Below are 5,573 nucleotides of genomic sequence, written 5' to 3'. Positions count from 1 at the left end.
TAGAACTCCTGGGATCTGATAACCATGGGACATCTACTCTGGGGTATGAGTAACGGGAGTCTAAACTCCTTCCCCAGCCTGAGAAGTGGCTAGTGCCTCAAGAAACACACCGGCCTGAGCCATATTCTCTATGAAGCCAACCATGTGGACCAAGACATCCTAAAGTACTGGGGTAGCAATGAACCCCTCTAGGACCTGAGTCGATCCTAATGGCTCGAGCTGAACTAATATCTCGCCTCCTAAGCTATATGAGGCTCGACTACGGGTGTCGATGCGCGTGCTATAGGCTTAGCTCCGCCTCTACCATTGCCCCGACCCCTGGCCCTGGTAGTGGTTGCAATCTAGGGAACCGGCTCCTGATCATCTATGAACAAAGCATGTATCTTTACGATTTGTGAGAGAATAAGAGAAGAAAGATTCAAACTTTATGATAGAACAAAGTTGCAAGATGGACAAAGAAAGAAAGTGAAGTTTCCTAAAGCCTTATAGCCTCTAGAAGATTCATCTCTGTATCGATCCTCAAGACTTTAGTAAGCTTGCTCATGACTTGTGAGACCTATGTAACCTAGTATTCTAATACCAATTTGTCACGACCCAAAATCCCAACTCACAGGGTCGTGATGGTGCCTAACACTGCTTGCTAGGCAAGCCAACACATAAAGATAAGTACGAAAGAAAAGAAACTAACAGTAATAGCACAATGATATAGTAGAGCAAAAATAACTCAGAAGTATACTTACTAAGTCTAAAGAACACTGATGATCAACCATCCCAAGATGTGGAGTCACTAGTACATAAGCTACTAGAGTTTACTAAATACATTATCTACAAAGAAGTACAATATTGTCGGGTAAAAAGGAAACAGTACATAAGAAATAGAAAGATGACTCTAAGTCATGCGAACGGTTTGCATCTCTACCTTGAGTCGCCTATCTAGTGTCTGCTAAGCACATCTTGGGACTCCTCTAGTACCAATATCTGAATCTGCACAAGGAGTGCAGAAGTATAGTATGAGTACAACCGACCCAATATATTGCGTAACTGTCAATCCTAATCCAACGAGGTAGTGATGAGGCTAAGACAAGACACCTATATATAAATCTATGCAGTTAAGCAACGAGAAATAATGAGGTGATAGGTAAAATATCAAGTAAGATGACAAGATAATAACATGTGAGAGAATTAAAAAGTATTTTAGTAAAGAAATATAGAATGAGAAAATAAAGGAAGGTACTACTAAAGTAAAACACAACTTACGCTTCTATAAACAATTCCAAACAAACCTTTCAAAGAAAGTTACGAAGCAACATAGACAAATCCTCAATTTGTATCGTAAAACAAGAACAAACCATACCAACAATTAGCGCAGTTACGCCCTTCGTGTTTTTACGCTTATCCTCGCAAACACAATATAATAGCTAGCATGTAAACATCCTTTGTGAATATCCTCTCTTTCTCTCAAGCACGATAACACCCTTTGTGCAATGAAATTGACATATGAAGAAACGAGGGAAACACCCTTCGTGCACAAGCCATCTTCTTCACAAACACGAAAATACCCTTCGTGGAATTCACTCTTCCTCACCAAGCATCACATATAACACAATACTAAGCAAGGTAGGAAGCATAAACAACATTAAGAAAAGTAATTAAAAATAACTCGCCATATGAGAATTTACCAACACTTTTGCACTAATAGCCAAATCAATAATTCAATAATCTGAACGCTCTATTTCTAAATAAGCTCAACATAGATAATAGCATGGATAAGACAAGTCAAAGAGTTTCACAATATATTTAGTGCATGGAAGACATAATACATAAAGTAACATGGTACAAATAAATCTAACTCTGCCCGCATATTTATTCCATGGCAAAACGCATATAGAATCGTATCACATTGCATCTACGCCGCCCCCAACACATAGATCACATAATAAATAGACCCAATTACACCCTAATTCCCTCAAATCAAGGCTAACCATGACACTTAACTCTTTCCGCAATAAGAGCAACAACCCAACACGACTTTCCTTTTAGAACAAGCCTCTAAACCACCCGAATCTAGTCAAATATTACTCAAATAAGTCAAAAAAAGCTTTAGAAACTACATGAGTATCAAAAAGGTTCGATCTTTAACCTATTTGGAAAAGTCAACAAAAAGTCAACCCGAGCCTATGTGGTCGAATTATGAAATTAAGACCAAATTCCGATTACCCATTTATCCCTAAGTCCAAATATGTGATTTATTTTTAGATCCGACCTCAAATCAAGGTCTAAATCTCAAAATACAAAATCCTAAATTTTGACCCAAGAACCTTATTTCTACTCTATAAAATCTTAGGTTTAATAGTAAAAATCCATAGAAAAGTGATGAAAATTGAACAAAAGCAAGTTAAAGCTGACAACCTATGAACTTGGGAAGAAATTGCTCTCTAAAATTGCCTCTATATGGAGACTAGGTCTCAAAGAGGAATAAAATGAGCTAAGTTCTGAAATCCCAATCTTTTACCCAACTGCAGGTATCGCAATTACGGTGTTCGTAAAAATAAACAACTGGTCACACAATCAAACAGTCCATGAGCCCCCTCATATTGCAAATGTGATAAAGCCTTCGAAATTGCAAAGGACCCACCCCTCGCAAAAGCGAACAAAGCTTCGCAAAATGCCCATCTACTCTCATGTGTCGCAAATGCGACCAATGTGCTTGCAAATATGAAGGACCACCCTTCGTAAAATTGGTCATAACTTTGCAATTGCGAACATTCCCAGCTAGGGGTGGGCGTCGCTCGGTTCGGTCGGTTATTATGAAAGTACGGTTCAGTTTATCGGTTTTTGATTTTGTAATATTAATAACCAAATCAAATCAAAGTATTTACGGTTCGGTGCAGTTTTTTCAAAGTTCGGTTCGGTTATTTTCGATTTATTTTTTCGGTTTTAAATGGTTGTAGGAACAACAAGTACTTACGGTTTGTAGGAACATCAATAAATACGGCTGGATTTTATTTGTTGTTCATCCATCCCAGCAAATTGTCATTTTGACTTTTGAGAAAGACAGCCCAGCAAATTGTCATTTAGTTGATGTTCGTCCAGCCCAGCAACAGAGAAAGACAGTGGCAAACGGCAGTCTAACACAAGTTTTGCTGACAATAACACTCTAATTTGAAACTACACTATAAATGAAACTAAGAATAGACTATAGAGAACAAGCACACAGAGAACAGAGAGGCCTTCAGTGCAAACAGAACACCTAAGTAGCAAAACACCGTACAGTTCAACAGTGGCAAACTAGTCCAAAACAATTTAACACAGTGGAAAATCTAGCAGCTACCAAAGTCCAAAATAAGTCTAGAAATACCATCACCAAATAACAAAACAATGGCAAACTAGTCACAACCCACAAGCCACAAAGTAAGTCTAGCAAATGATACTTAAAGTCTTAAATACAAATCACTGGATGAGGCATGAGACACTTCTTAATATGCTTCACTAAGCCATAAGTGCCATAATACTTTGGATGACAATTATAAACTCGACCACAATGAAGACACTTTGCTTTGCGGGCTTCTTCATTTACTTTAACTAGCTCAAAATATTTCCAAATAGGCGATCTAGCTTTAGGACCACGAGGCATAGTTGAACCTACCAAAAAAAAAAAAAAAGTTCACAAGTTAATAAAATATTTTTAATTATAAATAACAAAAGAATATCATAAAACAAGCAAATCTTTAAACTTACCACTTGTTCAAACTATGCATCAACAATGCAAGTTTCTCTTCCGCTCGTTGCCATATCTAAATATAAATTGATAAAGTGTGTCATTTAAACTTACAAAGTAAACTAATTTTCACTAAAACACTCGTATAACGCAAAATCTTACCAAGTTGAATTTGCTCAAGAAACTCCAAATCTTCTTCAACATTAATAGGAGTACCCTCACATAACGCAACATTCATTTCTTTTAAAGTGAAGCTTTTAATGCCATCCATTTTTATAGAGAGCCTTGAGGCTGGAATTAACATATTAAACTTTATAAGCTTCGTCAGTTTTGCAGAAAAGAGTCGAAAGAAACATATTCGTATAAAGTAAAGGTAAAGCTTATCAAATGAGAGAACTTACATAAACGTTTCCTAGATGATAAGATGCTTTGGTATTTGGCATGTTGTCTTTTGATTAACACAGCGATAATTGTTGAAACAAATGCAGCAAAAACACCTGCTACAATTGCAGCTATCAAACCACCTTTGCTTTTATGTTTAGCTTGAATATCAGGATTCACTGTAACAACACACGGATCCATATGATTTAACTCAATCGAGGAATCATTTAAAGTTGGACTAGAGATACATTGAAGCTACAAAAACTTACAATACGAATAAGGTCACAGCAGAGTGAAGTTAAGAAGCTCGCAGTCGCAGCAGTCGGTGACGACGAGTCGCAGCAGTCGCATAGAAAGAAGGAAGAACCGAAGAACCCTAAATCTAATTCTTTATTTAGGTTTGGGAAATGTGAATTGGGAAGTGACTAAGTGTATTAGACTATTAGTGATTTAGTGGGTTTGGGTATTAGACAGACTATCAGTAAGTTTGGGTTTGGGCAAACTAAATTAGGCTTCAAAGTTCAAATAGGTATTGAGCTTCAGCCTAAAATGGGTAATAACTAATACCCAAAATTTTGATTTTTCAGTTAAACCGAAAAACGAAACACCAAAACCGTAAACCGCACCGAAAAACCAATTAAACCGAAACCGAAAAATCAAAATTCACGGTTCGGCCAGTTTTTTCGGTTCGGCCGGTATTATGCCCACCCCTAATCACATCAGTCAACATTCGAGGATGAATGTTCCAAAAGGGGTGAATGATATTACACCCCATGTTTTCGTACGTAAAAGTACGTTGTAAGTCAGTTGATGTATGCTCAAAAATTAGATCATCTTTGAAAGTAAATATCCAATCCAAACATCAACATAAATACAATAACATCGTACAAACTCGCCCGTAAACTAAATCATCAAAATAATATCTAAAATTAAGAATCAAACACCAAAACCCAAAGAACTTCAAAGTGCATACTTTAAATTTCCAACTTTTCACATAAAGCACCGAAACGACCTCGGGTCACCTGGTACACCAACAAAATATGCGTAGAAGTCTAAAATCATCATTCGAACCTACCAAAATTGTCAAAATACCGATCTAAGGACGTTTACCAAAAATATTGACTGTGGTCAACTCTAGCTATTTTCAAGTTTAAAAATCAAGTTTGTTTTAAAAAATCACATTTAAGCTTTCTGTAAATTAACACGGATAACGCACGCAAGTCATAAATCATCAAATAGTGTTATGAAAGGTCTCCAATTATAAAATGGATCGCTAGTACTCAAAATAACTTATCGGGTCATTACAGTGTAGAAGAATAGTTAGAGAATAAGAATCCAAATGGCATTGGCTTTCAGCAGGATAAGAACTACACTATAAGCAAATAAAAATGACCCCAGAAGGTAGCAAATAATGATAGCGATTCATAGAACAGGGCAGATGATCCAAATATTGTGCAGTGAACCAGTGAGTTTT

The 5,573-nt window shown here is 36.8% G+C and overlaps 1 long non-coding RNA gene across 1 annotated transcript; it reads right to left on the bottom strand.

Annotated features, from left to right (window-relative positions):
- Positions 1–3,212: 3,212 nt before the first annotated feature.
- LOC107781888 (uncharacterized) lies at positions 3,213–4,806 on the bottom strand. Its single transcript, XR_001647098.2, has 5 exons — positions 4,369–4,806; positions 4,120–4,278; positions 3,881–4,009; positions 3,739–3,794; positions 3,213–3,642 (listed from the first exon to the last, which is right to left on the bottom strand). It is a non-coding gene; the product is annotated as an uncharacterized LOC107781888 (long non-coding RNA).
- Between the last annotated feature and the right edge of the window lie 767 nt (positions 4,807–5,573).

The sequence above is a fragment of the Nicotiana tabacum genome, chromosome 21, assembly GCF_000715075.1.
Source record: "Nicotiana tabacum cultivar K326 chromosome 21, ASM71507v2, whole genome shotgun sequence".
NCBI lineage: Eukaryota > Viridiplantae > Streptophyta > Magnoliopsida > Solanales > Solanaceae > Nicotiana > Nicotiana tabacum.
This window is presented reverse-complemented; position numbering and strand designations above follow the sequence as displayed.